Here is a 26,931-nt window from a genome sequence, read left to right on the forward strand (position 1 = left end):
TCTCCATACCGAGCGACTCATCTCGTTCAAGAGCGGCATCATCTGGGCATGTCTCGCCCATCAATCTATCTCCAAGATGGCTAGAGAGCCTTAACAGACCAGCGGCCTCCCCGGATTCGCAATATTCGCGAATGTACTAGCCTACTGCCTCCCTTCCAAGAACGTCATCACCGACAGCAAGGGCAGGACGGGCTCGTTCTGCTCCTCGTCAACCGGCCGCGAGGCCTGGGCGCTCTGCTACAGCGTCTCGCAGCAGGTCTCGTTCTCAACGACGATCCAGGTCTCGTTCACGAAGATCACCCTCTTGGTCGTCGTCAGGATCATCTGTCGGGCGTTACTCCCCCACCCTAACAGATTCTCCACCTGCTAGGGTCTCACTGGTGGATGACATTACCACGTTTAACGAGGTGCTGTTAAGAGGAGCGCAGAAACTAAACATAGAGGTTCCAGAGCCATCTACCTCCTCGTCAAGTCATCTTTGAGACTCTACAACAGAGATCAGCATCAAAAAAGCTGCTGCCTCTAGTGCCTGGTTTGTTACAGCCAACCATGGACACTTTTCTGGCCCCAGCCTCGCTCAAATCTGCCCCGGCTAGGATTCTCAAAAAATACAAGGCTCCCGAACAGGACCCTTTGTTCCTCAGGAAGGATCCGCCACCGGACTCGGTAATATTAGCCGCAGCCCGAAAGACCCACTCGGTGGCATCATCATCCATGGTCCCCCCGAATAAAGAGAGCAGGCATCTAGACTCTCTGGGGAGAAAGATATGCGGGACGGCGGCTTCGGCAATGAAAGTCTCCAGTGCTTCTGCACTCCTGGGCAGGTATGATCGTTCTCTGTGGGACTCTCTCAATAGATTCACAGAGAAATTGCCCAGAGAGGACAGACAAGATTTTCAAGAGATCCTGCAAGAAGGATGCCTGGTATCCAACCAGGTTATCAGCGCGGCAGCAGATGGGGCGGATTTAGCTGCACATGGGTACGCGCATGGAATCTGTGCAAGGAGGTCTTCCTGGCTGAGGCTCACTGGTTTAAAGCAGGAAGCACAACAACTCATCCTGAATCTCCCATTCGCCGGGAACTCTCTATTTGGTGCCCATGCAGACGAGGAAATGGCCCGCATGAAGACCGAGGTGGATACCATGAGGGCAGTGGGCCTGGAAAGAAAGAAAGATTTCAGGCGGAGGTATAGGCCTTATGACAGGTGCCCTTTCCAGCAGAGGGTTCAAACCCCTCACTGGTCCCAAAGGTCACAGCAACGGCAGGGACGCCCTCTTTTTCAGCGAAGGAACACAAGGGAACGAGGGTCAAGTAGACCTCAACAGTCGACTCCTAAAGCGCCGGCCAAACAATGAGATCTCGCTTCCCTCGACACTGTACCCCACTCCGGTGGGGGGGAAGTATTACAGCTTATCTTCACGAGTGGCACTCTATCACAAGAGACAAATGGGTGCTCAATATTGTCGAACATGGCTACTCTTCTTTTCAAACAGCCTCCACCACACTTGCCACCAACCAAAGGCAATCCATCTTATCTCAGCCTGCTGCGCAAAGAGGCTCTCGCCCTCCTACAAAAGAATGCCATAGAAAAGGTTCCACCTGCGCACAGAGGAAAAGGGGCTTACTCCCGTTACTTTCTGGTGGCGAAGAAGGGTCGAGAGGGCGTTTTCAGGCCAATTCTGGACCTACGGCTGCTGAACAAATACATAAGGAAACAGAAGTTCAGGATGCTAGCGCTTCACCAGATTTTCCCTCAGCTACATCAGGGAGACTGGATGTGCTCCATCGACCTGCAGGATGCATATTTTCACATCCCAATAGCTCCCAAACATCAAATTCCTGCCCTTCCAAGTAGCGTTACAGCATTACCAGTTCAGAGTTCTACCATTTGGCCTGAAATCTGCCCCACGCGTCTTCTCGAAATGTATGGCAGTGGTAGCGGTGCATCTTCGAAAAACAAAAGATATTCATATATCCATACCTAGACGACTGGTTACTGAAGGCTTCTTCTCCGGAGCAGGCGTGAAGCCATCGGGACATTGTGTTTGGAGTTTGCGAGTCTCTAGGTCTTCAGGTCAATTACCAAAAGTCAACCTTGATTCCAACACAGAACCTTCACTACCTGGGAGCTATCATAAACACAGAACTCCAAAGAGTGTATCCTTAGGAGGAACGACTATCCTCAATAGACAGGAAGTGTCAGGACCTGTTGAGAGCCAACGTACCTACGGCACGTCCGGTGACATCGCTGCTGGGCTCCATGGCATCATGCATTTTTATTGTCCCAAATGCCAGACTCCACATGAGGCCCCTCCAAGAGGCATTGGAGAGCAACTGGAGCCAAAGGACAGGTCGCTGGGAGGACAGAGTGCGACTACCGGCAGTAGCACTTCAGTCATTGAGATGGTGGATGCACAGACCTCACCTGTCAGTGGGTGCTCCGTTTCACCAGGTAGTTCCATCCGACACTCTGGTAACGGATGCGTCTCTTCAGGGATGGGGGGCTCATCTGGGTCCCCTTCAAGCTCAGGGCCTGTGGTCAGACAAGGAAAAGCAGTACCACATCAATCTGCTAGAACTCAGAGCGGTCCATCTGGCTCTCAAGTCTTTCATACCACTAATTCAGGGGAAAACTCTCCTAATACAAACGGACAATTCAACCACGATGTATTATTTGAACAAACAGGGGGGAACGTGATCCCTACCCCTATCTCGAGAGTCCCAAGCGATATGGCATTGGCTCCTGGCCAGAGGAATGTCACTGACAGCGGTTCACCTGCCAGGTCAACAAAACGTGGAAGCAGATTTTCAGAGCAGAAACCTAGAGGACGCTCACGAATGGGTCCTACACGGCGAAGTCGCAGAATACATCTTCGCTCAATGGGGTCGGCCTCAACTGGACCTCTTCGCAGACGAAGTAAACAAGAAATGCCCAGACTTCGCATCCAGGTTCTACCGTCTGGGATCTCGAGGGAATGCCCTGTTGATCGACTGGTCAGGGATATTTCTCTACGCTTTTCCGCCGATTCCTCTCATACCGGCAGTGATCAACAAACTTTACAGATCCAGAACCAGAATGATTCTCATAGCGCCACAATGGCCCCGTCAATTCTGGTACACAGATCTCCTCAACCTATCGGAAAAACCTCATAGGAGGCTGCCGTGCAGACCGGATCTTCTGAGCAGAATGGAGGGCAGGATTCTACATCCCAACCTACCCTCTCTGAGCTTAACAGCATGGCTCCTGAATTCCTGCAGTATGGGCACCTAGGGCTCTCACAGGAGTGCATGAACATCTTGAAAGAGTCCAAACAGCCTTCCACGCGGCGTTCTTACGCTTTTAAGTGGAAGAGATTCTACATATGGTGCTGTCAACAAGGTCAGAATCCCATACGGGCTCAGGAGGATGTCATACTGTCCTATTTGCTTCATCTGGCAAAGTCCGGTCTGCAGGTATCCTCTATTAAGGTACATTTGTCTGCTATTACAGCCTATCGCAAGTCACCTTCTCAGGAATCCTTCTTTACGAAACCTGTAGTCAAGGATTTCTTAGAAGGTTTGAAAAAAACATTTCCGCCCATTCGGAGACCTTCTCCTCCATGGGAACTGAACATAGTATTGACAAAACTTATGGGCCCTCCTTTTGAACCTATACATAAGTCCTCTTTACAACACCTTACGTGGAAGACGGCTTTTTTAGTGGCCATTACTTCAGCGAGGAGGGTCAGCGAAATCCAGGCTTTGTCTTCCAAAGAACCGTACACGGTTTTTCATGACAATAGAGTGGTTCTGCGATCTCACCCATCTTTCCTTCCGAAGGTGGTGTCAGAATTCCATATCAATCAGACTATATCTTTACCGACTATCTTTCCCAATCTGGAGACTCCGGCAGAGAAAGCATTGCACTCCTTAGACTTGAAAAGAGTGCTGAAATTTTATCTGGATAAGACAAAATCGATTAGAGACACTAACCGCTTGTTTGTAAATTATGGTCATTTGAGGACAGGAGAGGCAGCATCTAAACGAACGATATCAAGATGGATAGTTTCTTGTATTGTTAATACTTACCAGCTGGCTAATAAACAATTACTAGCGAGGCCTAAAGCGCATTCCACAAGGGGAAAAGCGGCTACTGCTGCCCTCCTTAACAATGTTCCAATATCTGAGATTTGTAAGGCTGCTACATGGAAGTCTGTGCATACGTTTACTAGACATTACTGTTTAGACTCAGATGCAAGAGCGGATGCCCAAGTGGGGCAGGCCTTTCTGAGAAATGTATTTGCATAATACGTATCTATTCCTGCACTTCTATCGGACAGTCCGCAGAGTTTAGGGATGGGCTTGCTAATCTATTCAATGTTTATGACTATTGATGAGGATCCCCTGGAAGAGAAGATTAAGTTACTTACCTGTAAATCCTAGTTCTCTTCCAGGGGTATCCTCATCAAAGTCATAAACAACCCACCCTCCTCCCCGGACGCACGTCTCCTAGAAGTGCAGGACAGACTGTATTTTGAATCAGTTACACAGATTGTCACCGTAAAAAAGAACTGACCTAACTGTGAACCAACTGTCACCTTTCCTTCACCCCTGAGGCATGGTGGGATACTGGAGGTGCTCAGGGTCTTAAAGGCACGGTGCCAAAGTTTTTATGGTTCTCCTGTGTTAACCTGCATGCAGCCTATTGGCTAAGAATGCTCCATTGTTTTTCAATGCAGTTTTTTCTCTTTTTCTCTAGAGTTTACTGCTGCTTACTTCCCTAAGCCCAGTTTTGGGGGCTTGGGTAGATATTTGTTCTCTATTGTAATTTTATAATATTAAAAAAAAAAAAAAAAACTTCATAGAAATAAAGCATTTTAGCCTGTTTTAACATTATAGCCTGCATTGCTGTTTTACACATGTATAATGTGTGTATTTTATATATGCTCCGGGGTCCCCGCATAAGGGCGGGAATATTCAATGTTTGACTTTGATGAGGATACCCCTGGAAGAGAACTAGGATTTACAGGTAAGTAACTTATCCTTCCTGAACCATTTCAGATAGGGTGAGTGTTATTTAATACATTTTTGGCTTTTGTTTTACACTGTTGTTCTCGTAATCCAAGCAGGTTATTTTATGAAAGATCCCATGCTGGGGAAGAAAATGTAACTTATTTATACCTACTGTTTTCCAGCTTGGATATCCTCCAGGTACACAAGACACCCTTCCTGGTTCCCTTCGTAATGAGGATTGACATTTTATCCACTTTTGCTTTGCAAACTTTGTTGTGGAGGCCTCTTAGGGATGTGAAATTCATAGCGTCCCGCCTTATTTCCATAGTTTTAGTCTGACAGTGAGTTAGATAAGGCTCAGTTCAATCATTATTTGATCATAATTGCTACGGCACAAAAGGGAAAGTTTACTTGGAAATCTAACTGCATCGTAGGATCTTCATAGTCTTCAACTTAAAATAATTTTGTGCTACTTTCACGGACCCTGGAACACCTTCTTCCACAAATAAATATTTAGGTCTTGTAAAAAATGTCCTTATAGTGTTCATCACTGGAATCATTTTCTTCATAGCCGTGGTGTAGTAGTAGTATCAGTGAAGTATTTTCCCTGGAATGCTGTAGTAGTGTAGTACAAACAGTAGTGGGAAAGGGCCTTTTTAATATCTGCAGCACATTGTCATAGAAAAAGACTGCCCTTAACGTAGATAGTATGAAAGAAAAAAAACATCCTCATAGGCTAACACTGAAAACTTGAAAGTAAGGTCTGCACCTTTAAGGGCCCTAGAGAAACCCCTTCCTAGAATGTACTGCAGTGACCGTTTACCTGAGAGAGTCTGTTCGTTTTTTTGGCTCATTCAGGCAGGATGTCAGAACACCTCCGGTGATTGATTGATTTTTTTTTTGTTTTTTTTTCCCCACCAGATCGCTGTGAGAGAGTTTACCTGTGCTTTTAAATCATTTTCACTTGACACTTTTACACTTTGGTAAAAACATATTTTCTTTTTTCAACTTTGCTGAAGAGACTTTCTTTAAACCATGCCAGCTCTCTTCACAAAGTGCCCTTCTTGTGGCAGGAAGGAAGTGTAGTCAGATGCCTATAAAGTGTGTGGTATGTTTATCCCCTCAACACACAAATAAAGGCTGTGACATTTGTGGTTTAAAAAAAAAAAAAAAAATGTTGAAAAAAGCCCCTCGGACATCGAAGGCAACAGACAGCGAGGCTGGTTAGAAGACACGGGGGTAGAACAAGAGGAAAAAAAGGAGCGAACTTCATCATATCTTTCTCCTCAACAGAAGAAAAAAGTAGGTACAGACTCCCTTAAAAGAAGAACTCTTTCCAAGAGGCCCCCCTCTCGACACCGCCACCATTCTCATCAATATCTATCTTCGCAGTTGAAAGATATGGCCCCATCCTGTTTGCTTTCCTGGTAAGACTCGACGTCTATGGGACATCAACACTGTCACTGTTTCCAATGGAGATTGGTGGCAGCACTCTCCTCAATGCCAAGAACCTCCACAGCGGTGCGCTCTATCACCATCAAGATCACATCGATCGTGGTCAATGACACTTCACTCAACCTTGAAATCTTGCATCAAACGTCAAAATCACAACAATCTATGTCTATGCCTGGTACCCACTCCAGGTCAAAGAGACATATATCGCAACCGACAGCTTTAGCTACTCCTAAAAGACCACAAATGACATCGATGACACCTCTAGCAGCGTTAAGAGATTTTCACATAGCGATTTCTACATCCTCATTGCACTGGTCATGCTGCTCTCAATGTTCAGACCCCCAACCCCTCCATAACCTGAACAAGACTTAAGTTTCACAACAACATGTCCTGTAATACCACCTGAGGAACCTCTACAGATTTATCTACTACTATTGAATCTCTCCCTGGTAAGGCACTGCACCAGAGTGACCTCTATGTCTCCAATTAGAAAATGGAAGGGGCCATACCAGCCAAAACGCCACCTCCAAGGTCGGTATCACCTGGGAGATGGTCTTCATCCTCAAGGGCCAGGTCACTGGACTGTACTACCACCTCTTATACCCCCACTTCTCCAGCACAGTCTAAAAGTAGAGTTTCACCGGTGGATGACATCGTTACATTCCAGGATGCTCTAATAAGGGGAGCATCTAAATTAAATATACAGCTGGATGCCCCTCAGCTGTCGGTGTCTGTCAAATTGGAGACTCTTCAACCCAGGGCTTCTACTAGACCTCTTCTACCAATGCTACCAGGTCTCATAGAAAGAGCACAAGTGAAATTCTTTAATCCAGTCACAGTTGAAGCTGCAACCCCGCGGCTACTTAAAAAAATGAAAAATATGGACCTCCGCAGCAGGATCCAGATTTCCTCAAATCCGATCCAAAACTGGATTCAGTAATTGTGACTGCAGTAAGGAGGCATGCTTCTGCTCTAAAATTCACTGGACAGTGAAAGCAAAAGAATGGATAGCATCGGGAAGAAAATGTGTGGAACAGCTGCCACTCACCTATGCAACTCTAATCCTGCAGCCCTGCTAGAAAGATACCATCAGGAAATTTGGTAGGGTAGGAAATTATTCATGGTTGGTCTACCCATCATCACAAGATTATCTAGAGATGGTTAAAGAGAGCTCTCTAATATCCAATCAATTCGGTGGAGCTATCTGCCACGGTATTCTCTCTTGGAATTTCACTTAATTCGTCTTGACTAAGACTATTATTGTTGAAACCCGATTTGCAATTATAAATTGCCAACTTACTATTCTCAGGATCCCCCCCCTTTCCGGTCATTACACAGGAGGAAATGCTCTGCATGAGGAAAGAAAAGTAAAGGCAAGTTTTTAAACAATTTAAATCCAGAGAAAAGTATCTTTTATCATGGGGTTGAAACTCCTAGATGGCCATACCAGTACCAACAACAAAGGCAAACTAGAAGACCATTCCAAAGCAGGTACCAGAGGAAACTGTCTCCTCCACAAAAGCCCTCACACACCAAGGGCAAGAATTTGCAGTCGAAGCAATGAGAAGTGTCCGCATCCTACATGGTTACCCACTATAGGGGGGGGGAGGATGGGGTAAGAGTCGCAATTTTACCCAGAAGAATGGAGAAAGATAGCGACAGACAAGTGGGTACTAAGCAACATTCAGCATGGCTATGCTTTACATTTTGCAAATACTCCACCACTAGTCCCTTCCAGCAAGTCAGTACAACCCATTTGGGTGTACTCAAACAAGAGGCATCTCTTTTTATTACAAAAGAAGGCAATCAATAAAGTTCCTCAACATCTAAGGAATTTACTCAATATATTTTCTAGTTCAAAAGAAAAATCAAACCAATCTGTTTTGACCTATATTAGATCGTGGATTGCTCAACAAATTTATAAAGAAGTAAAAATTCAGAATGGTATCTCTCCATCAAATATTCCCTCAGATATGAAAGAATGATTGGCCTTGTGCAGTAGACCTCCAAGATGCGCACCCCACATCAGACAATTCCAATGGTTTGTAGTAGGCTCTCATCATTATCAGTACTAACTTTAGGCCTAAAGTCAGCTCCTCAAATCTTTTCCAAATGCATGGCAGTCATAGCTGCACAACTAAGAAGAAAAGAAGTATTCGAAAATATACATACCTAGACAATTGGCTAATGAGGGCAGACTCTCTACACAAAGCATAACAAGCCTACTCCACATGGCACCAGTAGGTCTGCAAATTAATTCAGAGAAATAGGTATAAACACCAGTACAGCATCTTACTTTTCTGGGGGCAACACTGGACATTCAGCAAGAAAGTGTTTCCTTTGAAAGAGAGAGTATTATCTATACAAATGATATTTGCACGTCTCTTAACTCAAACCAAGCCAACAGTAAGACAAGTAGCATCTCTGCTGGGGTCAATGGCATCATGCATTTCACCTGTATTTGACACCTCTCCAAATCTGCCTGGAAGATCAGTGGTCACAAAAAAAGGTATATGGGAAGATCAGATTCTTCTAACCAACAGTGCTTTCCGGTCTCTCAAATGGTGGACCAACTCTTACAATCTTCTAGCAGGAGTTCCCTTCCAGAAACCAACACCAAGTCACACGATTGTCAGACACCTCATTGACCAGCTGGGGTGCCCACATGAAACGTCCGACGATTTAAGCCCTCTGATTTTGAAAAGAAAAAGAATATCACATCAATTTGTTGGAACTGAAAGCTGTCCACCTAGCTCAAGACCTTTTGGCTCTCGAATCAAAAGACCTTCTGATTGAGACAGACAAACACCACTGCACTGTTTTATATAAACAAACACGGTGGAACCATGTCAAGACAACTTTCCCTTCAAGTTCTAACAATGTGGCACAGGGCTCTGACAAGAGGGCTTTCCATCACAACCTTTCACATTCCAGAAGTACAAAATTTAGAAGCAGATTTCCCCAGCTGTCAAAACGACGACAATCACAAATGGCTCCTCAACAATGAGGTGGTAGAAAACCTCTTCAAAGACTGGGACACACCAACATTGGACTTGTTCACCAAAACTAAAAATGCAGAGACCGCGCATCCAGAGTTATGGAACCAAAGTCTCTGGGAAAAGCCCTTTTGATAAACTGGTCAACTCAATTTGGGTACACTTTTCCACCAATTCTGCTGATTCCGAAAGTAATCCAGGAACTGATCACATTTCGGATAACAATGATTCTGATAGCTGCAGATTGGCCGAGACGGTGGTGGTACATAGATCTTCAGTTATCCATAGCCCATCGCAAACTTCTACCACTCAAACCAGACCACCTCTCCAAGTGCCAGGGAAAGATTCTACACCCAACAATCCAATCATTGAATTTGGCAGCATGGCTCCTAAGATCACACAGTATGGACATCTGAATCTCCCTACAGATTGCATGACCATTTTAAAGAGGCCAAACACCCGTCCTTAAGAGCATGCTATTTGTCAAAATGGAAACACTTCTACTTATGGTGTCGGAATAGAAATTATCCTATTACAGTGCAGGAGAATCTCATTCTACCATAGCTACTGCATCTAGCTAACTCAGGCCTACAGTTCTCCTCAATGAAGATTTACCTAGCTGCGTTGACTGCCTATAGAAAGACCAGTACAGCAATATTTCTTCAAGATTCCAGTAGTCAAAGATTTCCCGGAAGGACTCAAAGGTTTTTCCACCAATCAAAAGACCTTCACATCCTTAGGAACTGAATTTAGTATTGTCAAAGCTAATGGGTCCTCCCTTTTAGCCTACCATAAGGCAACTCTACAACACTTCTCATGGAAAACAGCTTTTCTGGTTGCAATGACCTCAGCTTGTAAAATGTGTGAATTACAGGTCCTTTCTTCAGTAGAATCCTTCAGTTTGTAACCACCATAGGGTTGTACTACACACACATCCTTCTTTTTTGACCAAAGTAGTATCTGAGTTCGATATCAATGATTTTTTTCGTACTGCCTGCTTTCTTTCCAAATCTCACCTTGACAACAGAGAGGGCACTGCACTCCCTAGATCTTAAGTCTTACGTTTATTTAGACAGAACAGAATCCATTAGGAACTCTACTCATTTGTTAATAAATTACAGCAACTTCCAAACAATCCATAGCTAAATGAATCGTGTCTTGCATTCCATTATGTTATCAAATAGCAAATAAACTATTACCAGAAAAAGCTAAAGCCCACTTGGGTACAGGCAAAGTCACCCCCACGACTTGGATGAGGCACTTCCCTGTACAGAACATTTTTATGGTAGATCGTCCCTCGAGGTCTTTGCACACATTCATAAAACACTACTGCCTAGATACTAGCACTCTAGCAGAGTCTTGAGTTGGACAAGAAACATTAAAAAAAACCTTTTCAAACAGTTTATCTTGCCCTCTTAGACTTGACTTGTAGCCTTTTAAGCATTAGGTCCCAAGTAATTCTCTATGAAGTCATAGTAGAATTGCTGACAGCCACTTCAGGAGGCTCTGTATTAGCTTGCTATTCTGTTCTATGTTTATGACTAACAGTGACGATCCTACGATGCAGAAAGAAAAGTTACATACCTGTAGCCATAGTTCTGCATCATAGGAATCTTACTTGAAGTCCTAAACCCCTTCCCTCCTCCCCGGCTGACAGATAAATCAATATCCTGTGCATTCTGTAAAAAATAACTGACACTCTCAGCCAAACTGCCACTGCAGTGCATTCTGGGAAGGGGTCTCTTTAGGGTCCTTAGAGCTGCAGACCTTATTTTAAAGTTTTGAGTATCAGGATGTTTTTTTTCCTTTCATGCTATCTGTGTAAAGGACTCCCTTTTTATGTGACCATGTGCTGCAGATATTAAAAAGGGCCTTTTTCCACTATCGTTTGTACTACACTACTACAGCATTTTAAGGAAAATCCATCACTGATAGTCTGCACTTCGACTATAAAGAACATAATTCCAGTGATGAACACTATAAGGACATTTTTACAAGACCTAAATATATGTTGGATTATTTTAAATGTAGGGCTTCAATGAAGATTCCTACGATGCAGGACTATGGCTACAGATATGTAACTTTTCCTTCTGCATTGTAGTCATGAATAACCTTCCCTCCTTCCAAGTTTCTATTCTCCAAGGCGGGGGTGAGGGGGGGGTGAGGGGATTCTCGGTTCATCCATGCATTGAAATAAGTTCTTCAAAAGAACAGATGCGCTCAGTCAATTTGCCAGTACAAAGCATACATTGAAGCTGCTGGTGCCTTAAAATAGCAGTGTTTGTTCCCTGCTTCTCTTCAAATTGTGCATATTGGGTACTTTTTCCCTCTGTTCAACATACAATTCAGAGTATTCTGCGTCGATTACTTCTAAAAAGATTCCTAAAATATAGAAGCATGATTATTATTATTACTTTATATTTAACAGACTGGATTCTCAGCCTGATGAAGTATAGTACAAGTATATGGATTATTGAAAAAAAAATGTAGAATTTTATTTACAGTTGATTAACATTTCCTTGACTTGAAGAATTGAGAGCCAAATATATTTTGACTCTGGCGACCGTCCAAATCGAAAGTCTTATGTTGCAGTTGTCAGGCAAAGTGCACTACGAACTTCCACTGATTTAATACCAGTTGTGAAATTAAACATGGATCTAAGTGGACAGTCGTTATCTCTGTGACACCTGATTATTTGTTGGAGTCTCACACATATTATACAAGCTATTACTTAAGCAGTCTCTAATTCGCAAGGGATTTGATTATTTCTGTCTGATGTTAAGACTTAACTGTTATTGATAAGGGTTGGCGGGGATCCATACAGCTGAAGTAAGGTTTCCCATGGTTCTTCTGGAAGTACATCTGTGATTTCTGATTTTGTAGGGTAGTCACTGGGCTCCTCTGTGGAAATGTTCACCTAGACAATATACACTGGCCTATTTCAGTGGTTTTGTCTGTAGTTGGCAGTGCATTCCTGAAGCCAGACTAGGGCACTATTATGGCCTGGTCAGACCTCTGTGTTTGGAGGCCTAATTGTACAGCATGCCCCTTTCCCTGTTATTGGCAGCAGGTTTCAGTAAGAAAAAATAATGTTGAAAGTAGGAATCACCATTTCCAAGTGTGCACTTTGTAGGTAGATTGTATACTTTCTGCAGGAAGTAGTGGAGTTAAGTTGTCGGTCTTTCCTACACCTTTTATTCATTGTCCTCCTTGTCCTAGGGATGGCCTGGTAAACATTAATTTTCCCCAGATTCATTAATAGGGACTAAATCCAACACGGGTGAATTCACAGATTTAAGTCAAAGCTTTATATCTATTTTCAAACCCCTCCTGCAAGAGGGCCCTTTATCAAAGGTCTTTGAATCTCCAATGAATGACTGGAGTGGGTGAAAAGATTGAATTGAAATTTAAAGTAAATCAACTATATGCAGGGCTATCTGTTTAATAGGGTTCCAAGTCAATGCTGAAATAAAAAATAAGTGAGGGGCTATAGGATATAATGATCTAAGTCTCTTAAGGTAAGGATATATTGTCTTGTGTAAGATCCAGTACGTGTACATGGTCATCATGATTTATGCCTTAGTGTGTTGAATAACTGTCAATTGGCATTTCATCAGGACCTACATGGTTGTATCTTCCATTGTTGTAGGATAAGAGATTTTGCAGTTAATGTTGCAATAAAGAAGTATTGCTTTGAGTGTTTGGACAGCCCAGGGTGATTGGATATACCAAAAAGTGGCCCCATTGGGTCTGGGAGTAATGATACCTGCAACATTATGCTGATCGAGTGGAAAATTTGGTTCTAAAAATTAGTAATAGCAGGACAAAGGTAACACACATGAAGCCAATTCCCTACTATGCAATGACATCAAAAACAATTGCTTGATATTGATGGAGCCATCTTATTCAGTTACTCAGGAGTATAATAAAGCAACCACTTTGTAAAGAATGCCATTCTTTTAAAATTTGCACCTCTTAAAGCCTTGCACAAAAAGTTATTATGGTGCTTACATGGCAGAGGATCATTCACAAAGGTTGTAGCAGCTGCTGTCCTAATTAAAGCGAAAGGGAGAACTCTAGCTGAAAATTCTTCAAGAATACTATAATAGGTACCGATCCCGGTCTATTTCTGAACCAACATAGCTTGTTATTCTAAACGGTAGTGATTTAACTGAATACTGGCCTGCAGAACCCATTGGTTGAATAAAATGGGCTATCTGAAAATAAGAAAAACTTATACATACTGGAATATCTGTATTTTTAATTTGGAGTTGTGTCCATGACATAACACTATCCCTTCTTAAAAAGTCATGCAGTATTTCTAACCCCAGACTTTCCCAGTCATTTAGAGCTTTTGCGGCCAGAGGAAGCCCGAATGCAGTAGCTTCTCTTAGGGAGATAGGTGGATGATAGCGAGTAAAATGATAGCTTTGCTGAAGTTCTGCACCTCTAGACCGCAGAAAATTTGTGATCTTGTATCTAGTGCGTTTCGACAGCCACGGCATGTTCAGAAAATGAGATAGATGAACATTATTTTCAAGAAACATCTGTTTTAAATAGAAGTTTGAATCAGCATGATAAGAGGCTGCTCTTACAATCCAAACTAGGTTTGTTGCCTCGTAATATTTTTTAAAATAAGGTAAGGCTAGATGAACTGTCTCCAGCTGAGTATGAGGTTTTTTAATTGACCAAATTAATTTACGTAACATTACATTAAGATACTTAAAAGAACGTTTCAGGAACCTTGATTTTAACATTAGAAAATAAAAATAAGGGCAGTATCATCATTTTGATCAAGGCAGTGCTACCAATGATCATTAAAGGTGTGTTCTGCCATTTGAGCATGAGAGCCTGTGCTTTCCTAAGAGTGGGGAGGTAATTCAACAGATAAAGATCAGCTATATTAGAGGAAACATATATGCCAAGATATCTAATAGGAAGAGGAATCCAATAATTAGATTGCATCTCAACTGGCGAGACTATCTTGGGAATTAAAAAGCAATGCCTCAGATTTTGATTTGTTAATCCGATAGCCTCCCAGATTAGAAAAAGCTTGGATTTTGCTGAAGGCCTTTACGATATTCTGTGATTCGGCCGAAAGAGACAAAATTGCGTCATCTGCAAAAAGCTGAGCTTTTATGGAAACATCCTGCCTCAGCGCAGAGGCTAATGGTTCTGTAAAGAAAGCGAAAAGGACAGAGGACAAGGGGCATCCTTGCTGAGTCCCACGCCATATCAAAACTTTCCCGACTGCATTGATTAGAATGTTGGCCTCCGCCCCTTGATAGAAGTTTGAGAGAAATTGAACTAGTTTGTGAGGAAACTTGAATCTTTGGAGGATTGGAAAAAGAGCTCCCATTGTACAAGATTGAAAGTTTATTTCCACATCAAGCATAATTATGGCTGCATTCATTTTATTTGCAGAATAATAATCAATAGCTTGGAGCAGGAAATTTATATTGGTGGAAATAAATCTTCCCGGGAGAAGTCTACACTGATCCTGATGAATTAAACCCTGAGCTAGAGGTGTAATACGGGCTGCCCAAATTTTCATAAGGATCTTATAGTCCTTGTTAAGAAGACTATTGTGAAGATAAGAGTCCGTTTGTTCACTAGATTTTATCTTTTTTAAGAAAGCTGACTATTACTGCCCGGGTAAATTTGCTTGGTACTTTTCCATTAAGCACTGCTTTGAAAAGTGCAGCTAGGATCGCTGCTATCTGAGGTGCCAGAATTTTGTACAATTCTTCTAAAAGGCCATCTTCCCCTGAAGCTTTGCCATTTGGAGATTTCCGAATGGCTTCAGCTACCTCTAACTTAGTAATTGGCTGCAATATTGCAGAATGCAGCTCTTGGTTTAAGCCCGGTAGGGAGACTGCATCAAGATATTTGTTTATAAGCTTGTTGCTTGTAGCTGCCTCAATAAAGTTTTGCATAGTGTGCTAAAAAACCCTTTCTTATCTCCTTAGCTTGGTTGACCATACGTCCCAAGGACTCGTCGAAAATAGATTAATTAGGGAAGCATTCTGGCATTTTTTTTAAAATATATATTGCACTTGAAATTTACCTACATGCTCACCTTCTACGTAATGCTGTTGAAAGCATGTATTAGGATTAACAATCTCTTGTTCTAAGAAAAAAATATTCAAATTAGTTTTTGCCTCTTGAAGACAAGCCCCTGACTCGTGATTGCTTGCTACCTGATGTAAGTACTTGGCATGATTAAGTTCTTGCTGGAGGCTATTCACTTTTTCTTTTCTTGTTTTTCTAAGAAAGGCTTTAAAAGCTATGGCTTCCCTTCTTTTATTCACCTTACATGACTCCCAGACGGAAAAAATAGAGGCAGTTGCTTCATTTCTAGTTAAAAATTAGGCAACTGAAAGTTTGAGAGCAGAAATCCAGTCTTGATTTGTATATGATTTATCTAAGGACCACCTGGACCTTTCTCTATGCTGGCTAGAGAAAGATAATTGAACCCATGGAACAGAATGATCCAAAAAGGGGTTGGACATGTCTGAGCCGTCTCTTTCCCAGGAATAAGATATTAAGAAAACATTGATTCTTGATGTTGAATTAAACCTTTTAGAGAAACAAGTATAGGTTCGATCTTGTGGATGGTCCAGCCACCCACAGAGCCAAAGCCAAATTGCGGATACATTTTGACAAAAATCGGTAGGTTCACCAATTATTTTGTGTACGATTTTTTGTGGGAGGCATTGAGTCCTAGCTTGAATTACATTAAAATCGCATCCAACTACTAAATGGCCAGAAAGAGTGCTCAGGAGCTCGTAGAAGCTTTGCAGAGAGGTAATTTCATCTTCTATGGGGCCATAAAAGCTTGTAACATGTATTAAGTGCCTTCCCTCCTTAATACGGACTACTGTCCATCTTGCTTGGGGATCACAGTGGACCTTAAGAATTTCCCCTTGGAAATCCTGACGATTGCCACCCCATTGACAGCTGTGCTCGTAGAGGCAAAAAAAAGAAGAAAGAGAAATGAAATTAGGAATTTTAGGACAGTTTGTCTGTTGTTTAAAATGGGTTTCCTGCAAGAGAACCACTTGGGGTTGAGAGGATCTTAACCAGTGAAGTATTGCTCTAAGCTTATGTGCATTATTCAGGCAGTTCGCAATACATGGCACAATTTTGAAAAACCTGGCGGAGTACATGCTAGTTTTGACTATCGATCATTGGTAAGAGTTTCTTAGAGCCTATTGTACCTAATCCCATTCTTTTCTCAGCAGTATCATTCTGGACCATGGATTAGCAATTACTTTGAATTTGTAATCTCCTGCCATTCCGCGTGTCCCCCCCCCCCCCCCCCCCTTCCCCCCCCCCCCGTCCCCCCCCAACAAAACCTAGGCCTACCCGGTATTTGGTCTTATCATTCTCCCAGTGACCCTCAACCCCTCCCAGTAGTGAGCCCCTTAGCCCCCAAATGAGTGTCTTGGTGTGGCACCCATTAGGTCTATCCGGGAAGGATGGCAAGTGAGGACTGGTGTATGAGTACATAAAAAAGATAAAGAACAATACATATATCATCAGAAAGTGAAAGGAAATAACAGCTTGCTTTTACCCATGACATTCTTGACATGCATCTAACACTTAGATTACTTCTTGAGAGAGGCAAGGCAATATTTTGCTTGTTGAAACTTAGGAAAATATGGGCATGGCCCTTAATCAAACTGCCAAATTCACGACATCTACGTGCTGTAGTTATGGACATATCGGCAAAGACCCGGAAGGAGAAATCACTTTCTATGTTAAACGTTCCCATTTTAATGGCTTAAGATAAGATCTGTTCCTTTATCCTGTAATCACCAAAATTGACCGAGAGAGTATGTGAATGTTTAGAATTCTCGGGCCGTGCTGCAGGAACTCTATGGGCCCTCATGGTGGTCAGATCTGAGTGAGCCAAGGTCTGATCGAGAAGAATGTGGTTGTGGATCAAATCTGTTATCACTTTTGTAATCGGGGGGATGCAGTTTTTAATCTTTACAGGAATTCCGACAAATCTCAGATTAGAACCTCTAGATCTATTTTCAATATCATCCAATTTTTAAATTGCAGCTCCTCGAGTTCAGCCTGGGTCTGGCTTGCCACAGTTGCACACCCATGGTGAGTATCTTAAAGGTCAGAGACTCTCAGCTCCACTTGGGAGATCCACAATGTCAGATGTGATATATTGGAGTTGAGCTGACCTAGTTAATCATTAGTTTTCTTATGGGCTTGTTCATGAGTTAGTTTTAGGTCATGTAGCTCCCATAAAATGATTCAACATGACCTCAACTGTGGGACTAGACGGAGTGGTTGATATTGGCTGATGTAGGAGACTTGGAATCTGAGCGGGATGGTCATCCCCGTGATCCCTAATGGACGGTGGGTCTGATGCCAGAGGAGGAGGATTGATGGAGCCTGAGGTGATCGAAGCAGCTGACGCCACTAAACAATTGGAAGGCTGATCATCTAATGCATTCTCTGTCCTGGGGAGCTCTTCTTTTTCGCTCCTTTACTATTATGCATTGAGAAAAAGGGAAAGGAGGGTTTTCCAACAGATTGAGCCTCTACAAAGGAACAGGGGGTGAAGCAGTGTCTATATTTACAGAGGAGAGTCTCGTCCCGTTATTGAGAGAGAGACCAGAGGAACCCTCCCTCATTAGGTCTATAGTGGGTGATGGCGATAACGAACCCGGACTTGATAATCCAGTCATTCCTGCCTCTCGATGGCTGGTGCAGGCATTTGCTGAAAGAGATAGCCGGCGAGTCGTAGATATCATAAAGGGGTTTGGCCCATCCTAGAGAGCTTCCACCCAGTCCGCATTGTCTTTTTTTATTAATTTTTTTATTTTTTATCTTACCTTTTGCTTCCCTGAAAATAACAGGGTCAAACCTTTTTGTTTTACTTATTTTCAGAGATCTACCCGCTGCACGGGTCTTAGAAGAAGCATTGCGAGTAATGCATTTTGTATTGTTCAGGATATATAGTTGGGGGGGGGGGGCCGTAGGGAAGCCAAGATGCAACAGGATGCATCTGTGCTACACATACTGCTTTTGCTGCTAGCCTGAGTTCTCACCCCACCTCGGGAGCTGCCTACAGCAGCACCAGAGTTGCCACACACCCTATATGATCACGGCAATGAAATGAAAACATGTACAAATGATTCTCCACTGCAATATACACAGCATATAAATGTATCTATATTATAATGCAAATAATGAATTAATACATTTGCATAACCATGAGGAAAGGGCACAACTGCTTCATCTCCCTCCTATTCAGCATCAGATCGCCAGATCCCAGAATCAGTCGAGGGAGAGAGAGAGATCAATTATCCTCACGGGAAGGATGACACACTCAGCGTCCTGGATATGCCTGGGAGCTGCAAACACTCTGTATCCGGTCTCGGCCTCTTCTGCTAAGAACAAGCAAGAGAAATTCTAGAACCTCCCTCTCACTGCAGAAGTTTATTTATTTTAATAATTCTGATTGCTTTTGCCCAGCTTTGAAAATAACACGTCCGGACTCGGCCACAATCCCAAGGTGCCAATTCAAAACAAGACCGTTCCCTGCCATCTTATTATGTTTTAATCAGCCTAAGCCCTTGGTGGGAAACTACTTGCAGCTTTTAATGTAGGAGTGGCTAATGCTAAAATAAAGTCAATAGGCAAAATGAAGTTGGTTGTCAGTAATGTGACTGTGTTCTGCTAGGCTAAGTGCAACATGGAGTCCGTGATCAAAACTCACATATCATTAAAGACGACCGCCGCTGCTGTCACCGCTACGGCTGTGGAGTTGCGTGCAGGCTTTCTGCTCGACTTCTGCGGTATTCGGATGCTCTGTGTCGAGTGCTGGGTGTCAGGCCTCGTTCACCGCTACCAAGCTGCAGTTGCCACCGTGAGGCTGCTGTGCCTTCCTAAATGGATAATCTTATCACCACTGGTGAGTGGGTGAGCATGCAGGATCTTTTGTTCCACATGCTTCAAGAAATACCAGTAGCGGGCCAAGGCTGTAATTGAAGAAACAACAATAGTGCTTGTTTGTGGCCGAAATCGGCATTGAATTCTGTAAATCCAGCTAGTAGCCAAATCACCTTGGGGACTATACAGCACATGCATTACTGGCTATGCAGTTCGAGTTTTATGCCAGAAGTCCAGCTAAAGATCTTCGACATGCCCACCATTGTGCTCCAGAAGTAGATCAGGCCCCAAAAAATATTGAAAGGGGGTGGGAGGAGGTGAGTAGCATGGTAAAGGTCATGTGGTAATGTCTTGCCATTGGGGACAGTAAACTATTTTATCTCTTCAAACGCCCAAGTTTTCCTTTCCAAGGGGTGTTACACTGTCAAAAGAGGGCAGAGGAGATTAATTTAAACTCTATTTGCGAGGCAACCTGCAGGTACCCAGTACAGACATGTTCCTTCTTATGGGTGTATTTGTCAACAATGTTAATGTCCATTATGGGGATTCATATTAAATACATCTTTGCAGTTTCAATTATCAAGAGGTTTCTGAAGTGGGCAAAAAGACTTCTCCATTCACTACTGTTCCTGCGCCACATTGAAACATAAATTTCAGTACAACTAGCCTTACAAAAGCACCCTTAAAAAACCCATGCGCAAAGCTTCGTACAAATACATTGAGCTAACAGCCTTTTTTGTGGTAATTAAGTTTTTTGGTAGAGTAAGCGTGTGCAGAACTCTTGCCTGACAATATGCAAGCCTAAGGCCATCATGAAAATACACCCTAAGATCTCACATCAGTAAGTATCACAGTTACATATCAATCGCTTAATAGCCCTCCCAGCTTTCAAACAAAAGCAGAGTAACATAGCAATGAAAGTGCTGCAAGCTCTAAATGTAAGAAGGGCCGTAATGTAGTACATTACGGAAACACAAACATTAAGGAAAACCTCACTGGCACAGCACCGGGTACAGCATTGACTTGGGTATACAGTTTCAAGATGAATAGTGCAAACCATTGAGCTCTCTTATCTAATGGTGAAACGCTGGAGGCGATTTCAAAGTTAGAAGCAGCCACATTAGCACTTATGTCTGCATTGAGACACTGGCCATCTGCAATGCAACCATATTGTCTTCAGATCAGACTTTCAAGAGACACTATTGTGTACAAATAAAACTTGTCAGTGAGGAAAATAAAACTCTTATTCTACTACACTTTCTCTTCAAACCCCCTCCACAGGGTAGCTAATACTAAGTAATCCATGCACTGAATGTGACTATAGGAGATATTTTACTCTGCAAATTAAACCAATTACTTAAATGTAATAGTTATTTTGCAGCTTGAGCCTCTTGAAGATTAACATGTGACCCTCCACAATAAAAGGGAAGGAAATCTAATATTGTGGTCATATTATGGGACATGAGCTTATGTTCGACATCATTCTGGTTACACCTTCGTCGACACCCATCAAGAATAGGAAAAAAGTTGTGCTGTATAACATTTCCAGACCCAACCACTGTATGGTGGTATTATGCAGAGCATGTGAATCTAGAAGAACTTCAAGCTACAAAACCATTATTATGGGCAAGTATCTGCTGTCTTTTTGTTAATTTCTTTCTGGCTATCTTTGAATAGACATTTGCAGAGGTCCATTATCCAGTTGGCCAGCCAGCTTCAGGAACCTTTGTTAAACATGGCTTTTTGCCCTCTGTGTCTAATGATGTACCTCTACGTTACTCTGCACTTTCTTACTAACTAGAAGATACAGTCCCCTTGCAGATACACAGCACACTGTTGTTTTTTTTTTTTTTTTTTTTTTTTAAATATTTTGCTTGTGATTATTTATGTTGGCAAACTTTTGAATGGCAGAACAGATTAAAACAAAATACTGGTTTGGTTGAAAGATCAATATCCTCTCTTTTGAGCCTCGATGTTTGGAGGCTGTGTGACTATTGTCTGTTTGCTGATTTTTCAGATCCTTATCTGCACTCCCTGCATTGGTTTGTACTGGTGTTATAGACCAGTGGGTTCCCAACCTTTTGACTTCAGCGGACCCCACTTTATCTTTACTGGATTCTGGGACCCCCACTGAATCATTACTGGAAACTGGTCCCGACCCAAACAATTTTGATGATTTGAAACACTGAAGAAGAAAACAGAAACAAGCATTTGTCAAACACATACACAAATAATATTATTTAATTTTATTTGCAAACAGATTTAAATAAAAAAATAAAATGTAATTTTAATAGGAAGGTTGGATCTTTTTTTAACTTCAATTGAAGCCACACATCATCCATACAGTATTCTATTTGATGCACCTGCACTGCTCCCACAAACCAATCTGAGGATACTAATTTAATTTTTAGCCTCCAATTTCAAATTCCTTATCAATTGCAGTAGATCCTTTATTTATATACACTTTATTACTCTTTTAATATTTTTTCATTTTATAAGCAGGCGTGGACCCCTGAGGAGGCTCTGCAGACCTCCATGGGTCCCCTGACCACAGGTTGAGAATCACTGTTGTATACCTCATCCCTGTGTCCTTTCAAATGAAGTGAGCCTTCCTGTCTTTATACTGCATTCTTTGTTTTGGAGAAGGCTTACTTGGATGTGGGGCTGAGCTCCTCCCCAAGACCTGCAACATCTTCTGCTTTTCAGTTGTTGGAGGAAGAGTTAAAGGTTATATTAAATTCAGATAATGATTTTAATAGTAGTGAATGTTAAAATGTCAAATATTTGAAAGGAAAGCTGGAAATAAGAAATGTTCCACCATGTATCAAGTAAGCAGAGAAACTCCGTCTATGAATGTAATAAAGATATTCCTGCTTGAAATATGCACACTGCATTTTGCCTGTGGATCTCCATAATTATCTCCATATTACTACCTATAAGTATTTCTGTGTGGGGGAATTTCAAAACACTTCAGAAGTAAGGAATTACTATTTGTCTAAAATGAGTAACTTTAAATCACAGGTTGAAGTAACTATGAAGTGGTCATTTTTCTGAATCGCATGGCTCATTGATCCATAGTTTTATTTTAATTAATTAATTGATTTTAGGAAATATGCAATCTCGGTGTGGGCAAATAGTCTCTTGAATGTAAGGTGCCTACTGGTTACTCAGCAATGTGTACTGATATCCACCAGACAAAACCAGACCTCTTTCATTGCTTTTGTGGGACTAAACAGTATACTGCTAACATAAGGGTTCATCTTAGAACTTGAGAAGCCACAACATCTGCTTCTGAAGCCAGGACTGAAAAGTTGACTTCAAAAGGGGATATTGTGTCCTCGGACAATCAGATAAACTCTCAATTGGTTAGAAGATTGCCTTTCATAGATCATAATATTGGCAGAGAACATTTCTGAATGTTTCCTGTCCTTTTACCATTGTAGTTTGTAGCTTGCTGTTTTCCGGTATAAAGAACTTAAGTTATTCTCTGCCTAGTTTCATTTAACAATCTAAATTGATTCTTCTTTTTGAGCATTAGTCTTTGCTGTCAGTCATTGATGCCATTGTGAAGTGGTTCCTCAGTTGGAAGATGAACAAGTTTTAGTCACTTTTCATTTAGATGAATGAAAAACAATTTTGTGTGCAAATTGACAAAATTGGATTTTGTTGCATGCATTTTAGAGATGAGGGAAGATTTATTCTATTGTAATGTTTGACATTGATCAATTTATTTTCTTTCAGGTGTGCTACAAATGCTGAGTATTGGGAGTGGAGTTCTAAACTTCAAGTTGGCACATTAAGAGAACTCAAGACATAAGCTGTGATTGTACTCTACACTTGAACACTATGTTTCATAATTTATATTTTGAAATTCTTACCATATGGCAATAAATGGTGGTCTGAACGCCTAAGATGTTACTCCTGAATATATAAATGCCTTCCTTGAACAACGTTTTATTTATAGTTGACCAAATACGAGGCAAAGTATGTTTTTGTACTTGAGCGCTGCTGATAAACTGTCTTAAAGAATATATTGTATGCATCTCAGGTAACTATAAATATGAGTTAGAGAAATGTAAACATTTGTGAATGTTTATCTCAAATATTTTGAGCTGTTTTTGATATTTTACTTTGCATTTTCCTAAACTATGTTTTTCCTGTTGTGGACTGTCTCTAAATTAATTCTGTGTTGCATACTGTCGGTACTTCTCTTACTGCATTGCCTTTTAAAAAAAAAAAAAACTTTGTGAACCCCTTAGTAACACTATGTTGTGCATTTATCACAGCATGGTGTTTCTAAATTGAAGCTTTTACACCTGCAGTTGTAGATACTCTTTATAGCCATTGAATGTTTTTCGACATATTAATAATTATTTTAGTTTGCCGTTTTGTGCTTAATGCTACATTTACTCATTTATGGACATCCAAAAGAAATCAAGTGTATGTGTATAATGCAAGTGAATAAACAGATGTGGTGAATTAGTGATAAAACTAGTCAAACATTTTGCAAATGTATCTTTTGGTACTGTTATTTTATTTATTCATTTGAAGTCCACTAACCCTAGACAGTGCTTTTGCTTTTAAACTTGAAGCTTGCTATTCCGTGCATCTTTAACTTACATTCCACTTCAACAGTTAATGCCCAAGTTTAGTTTGAAGTATTAAGTCCTACATATTAATTTGTTGTAACTAAATAAACACAGTATGCAGTTTACTGGTCTGAAAATTAGACCAAAACGGTTTTGATTTGGCAAATGCAATATGAGTATTTCTGGCCCACCATGATTAAGTGCCTCTTTGTTTCTCTGAAGACGCTGAAAGATTTTTCACTTGGCAGCTAAGCAATGCTAATTGGACTGTTGGTTGGCATACTGATCTTTTAGAAACATTAAAGAGTTCAAGTAGCAGAGTAAATGGAAAAATGCTCTTAATATGCAATATGATTTCGAAAATAGTAAGCCTTCTTTCAGTTTCCCCTTTAAACACCACCTGATGTTGATAGCTTACTAATAATGGTCTTATAACTTAGTGCTGTTACTTCTTGTGTCAGGAACGTAAACATACACTTTACTGTTCATAGACTGAGCCATATATCCATACCAATGATTGCTTTGGAAGTTTTGCACTTTTTTATACTGTGTTTCAAAGATTAGTACACTGGGAAAATGCTTGATATGATTTTGCCTTTTCTTTAAATGGGTATTGTGAAGTTAATACTATTATTTGTAAATCCTGGGGTTGGCAACATGATCCTTTAAAAATACCAAATCTATTAGTAGCATCCTAATCTCCCTTTTATACAACTACTAAGAATCTAATTCTTTATCTTCTCAAACTACCTACTCGTTTAGGAGTATTGATTTATGTTACGGGAACTTTTGTTTCAGGTTTCTGTAAACCAGTTCTTCATAATTGTTCATCAGTATTAACTTTTGGAATGCTACTGTTATATTTCTGGTGAATACTGAGTGTATAAAGGTACAAGTTATTGTTTTGATTGTATTTATATACTTCCACAATGATTTGAGATTTTCTTACAGTAGATAATTACTCTTACTTTTTGATGTATTTCAATTCAGTTGGGACGTGTTTATGTATATGAATGTAAATATAAATTTCATGTTTTTCAATTTTGAGGGTTTTTTGTCTTCTTTAAACATGAAAATATGTTCATGCTGTGTATTGGAGATGTCACTAACGGAAATTAGTGTGGTAAAAATGTAAACCTAATGCAGTTTCTTAAATTGCATTAGGTATTGTAAAGACTCTGAATTACCGGCAGTTGTTTAACTTCGACAGTGTGTGCCTTGAGGGTGACCTCAAAGTGAAAGATTGTTGCAGACGTACTGCTCCAAATTGGGTAGAATTTAAGTGGGAGATTGCAGAAAGACGTCTCATCCATAGGTTACTTTTTTTTGGGGGGCCCCCATTTAAAGGATCTCTGACATTCATACAGGCCCTACCATGTTGCCGTGTATTTGATGGACTCCACAGCATATTTTCAAAATAACCCTGTTTCTGATTAAAATCATTTTTACGGGAAAATGTATTTTTAAGAGGCAACCTGTACCCATTTTATGTTCGTGTGACAGATAAAACATAAGAGTACATTCTGCTGAAAACACCGCTGTCTGATATTAGTTCTTCATAACAATGCTCACAAGAATCCACTTTCAGACAGCACTGAATGTGCTTGCTTGGATTACAGATGTTCAGAGTGGTCAAATTGGATTGTGGCGGGGGAGAGAGCAATTGTGAAGAATAGTAGGGAATGAGATTTTCAGAGACACAAGAATTACCAAAACCCCAACTAATAAATTGTGGATCTGTTAGTTATGTATGAGGAAATAACCTGCTTGTGGAATTCTTCCCAACTGTGTTTCTTTTATATTGGATAATGTAGCAATGTTAATTTGTGGTAAAGAAATCAACCACAAATCACGCAAAATATTGTCTACCGTGTTTACACATTTTTTCCTCGCCCCCAATTGCGTATCTTTAAGCCAATCTTCCTCAGTATTTTCACTGATCCTTGGGCATATATAGTTTCAGTGGTTTCGGCAGGGGCAGTGGAGCCTTTTCACATTACACGGTGAACGATTCTGAATCAAAAATAATGATGGCATCTAACGTTATAAGTTCTAAATTCTTATCTGCATTTGATGCCAGTAACACTATGTTGTGGCCTAAAAAGGAAAAATGTCTTGTTTCAAGGCATGTGTGGCCATAGATACACATACTGTGTATAATCCTGCCATCTAGAGTTGGGCTCGAATGTGTGCAAGTTGTTTTCTTCGAAGGTCTTTCGAGTCAAAACACACATGGTCGTCAACTCAGTTGTTGGATTGTTTTCTTCTACTCTCTGGTTTGGAGTTGTGCTCCGGTTCTGCAACATCATGGTGCACTCCTTTTGGTTTCCACGGTTCCTGCCTTCATCGGAATTGTTATCAATCTTATTCCTAATTCGTGTCGGCTTGACAACTCCTGAATCGGGAGGTAGCCTTCCATCAACCTCAGGCCCACGCCAGCCGTCACCCTTCAAGGCCTTCTTCGATCACTGGGCCCCTCTCCCCCACCATGTTTTGCACAGTGAGGGAACGCACGCCCTTTTGCTTCTGTCCTCAGTGACACGCAAAATACTCTGAGTGATCACCATCAGGTCTGAAAACAATCTCTCTACCCCAAGCACAACGGCACTGATTGTGATGCATGCAGAGCCTTCTGCTGGGGAAAAACTGTGTCACCATCTGCCTCAGTGTCTTGAAATGTCATGGAAGAGCGGAGACAACACACCGGATCTTTTCAACATTGATGACATGGAGGGGAAACACCATACACAAGCGTCCGGCCACCGGTGAATGGACCTTTTCCCCAGTGATGGCTCCTGCTCCAATTGGGAAATCCAGGAATTACACCAGTGCAGCTATACTACCTATGGCAGAGTATGGTACCCACCTCTCCACCAACCCTCTCCCTCCCTCCCTCCCCCCAGCACACACACCACACCCTCCTCAAAGGGTTGCACAGTTACTTTGGAGCACTAGTGAAAGACTGCCTTTGGGCCATGGT

The 26,931-nt window shown here is 41.6% G+C and overlaps 1 protein-coding gene across 2 annotated transcripts in view; it reads left to right on the top strand.

The window, feature by feature from the left end:
* The window catches only part of ZNF217 (zinc finger protein 217), a 145,651-nt gene extending 120,659 nt beyond the window's left edge, over positions 1-24,992 (top strand). For both annotated transcript variants that reach the window (XM_069243625.1, XM_069243626.1), the window contains exon 6: positions 23,104-24,992. The gene's annotated coding sequence lies outside the window, so the exon portion shown is untranslated. The remainder of the gene's footprint in view (positions 1-23,103) is intronic.
* The last annotated feature ends 1,939 nt before the right edge of the window (positions 24,993-26,931 follow it).

The sequence above is a fragment of the Pleurodeles waltl genome, chromosome 7 (genome assembly GCF_031143425.1).
Source record: "Pleurodeles waltl isolate 20211129_DDA chromosome 7, aPleWal1.hap1.20221129, whole genome shotgun sequence".
Taxonomy (NCBI): Eukaryota; Metazoa; Chordata; class Amphibia; order Caudata; family Salamandridae; genus Pleurodeles; species Pleurodeles waltl.